Raw genomic sequence first — 612 nt, 5'->3', positions numbered from 1 at the left:
CCTCCGTAGAGACTGTCAAAAATTGCCAATGCCGACTATATTTCAAGTCGTCACGGCGGGGTATTGGGAAAAGTTTTCAATTAGCAATAATCGCACCTCAGATAAACCTCACTGGCTACGATATTGCCACTGCGCAAAGCTGTTATCATCATCTTTTTGAAAACATTTTCTTTCTACTTGAGTCCCTGGCATCAGTTCCTCATTTTAACCCCTCCCTTCTCTACCCTCCCTCACCCATGCCCCCTTGATAATCTAGAAATTATTCTTTTTTTTTTCATGTCTTACACAGACTCTGTCTCATTTCACTCACTTACCAGTATACATGTTTTGGCCTAGCCAGATTTGTAAGATAGAATTGGGGTCATGGTAGTTGGGGGCAGGGAGCATTAAAGACCTAGAGGAAGGTACTGCACCCTGGCTGGCTCTCTCTTCCTTGTGGTCCTTTTGACGTGGGGTGGGGGGGGTCCAAATACTGTACTTCAGTATTTACTTACAACAAGCAAGTATGACCTTTCTGGGTTTTTTGCTTTGTTATAAACACAATTAGTAAAGGACTTCAGGCTCATCATTTTTTTCGAAGAACATAAGATGTTGAGTAATAAAAATGAAAAC

At 41.7% G+C, this 612-nt stretch overlaps 1 non-coding gene across 1 annotated transcript; it reads right to left on the bottom strand.

Moving 5' to 3' along the window:
• LOC115873266 lies at positions 1-141 on the bottom strand. The gene has a single exon (XR_004048314.1). It is a non-coding gene; the product is annotated as a U4 spliceosomal RNA (small nuclear RNA).
• Between the last annotated feature and the right edge of the window lie 471 nt (positions 142-612).

Source organism: Echinops telfairi, unplaced genomic scaffold (assembly GCF_000313985.2).
Source record: "Echinops telfairi isolate 266 unplaced genomic scaffold, ASM31398v2 ScPeMD7_7467;HRSCAF=8505_1, whole genome shotgun sequence".
In the NCBI taxonomy this organism is placed as follows: Eukaryota; Metazoa; Chordata; class Mammalia; order Afrosoricida; family Tenrecidae; genus Echinops; species Echinops telfairi.
Note: the sequence above shows the minus strand (reverse complement) of the source record. Positions and strands in the feature narration are given on the sequence as shown.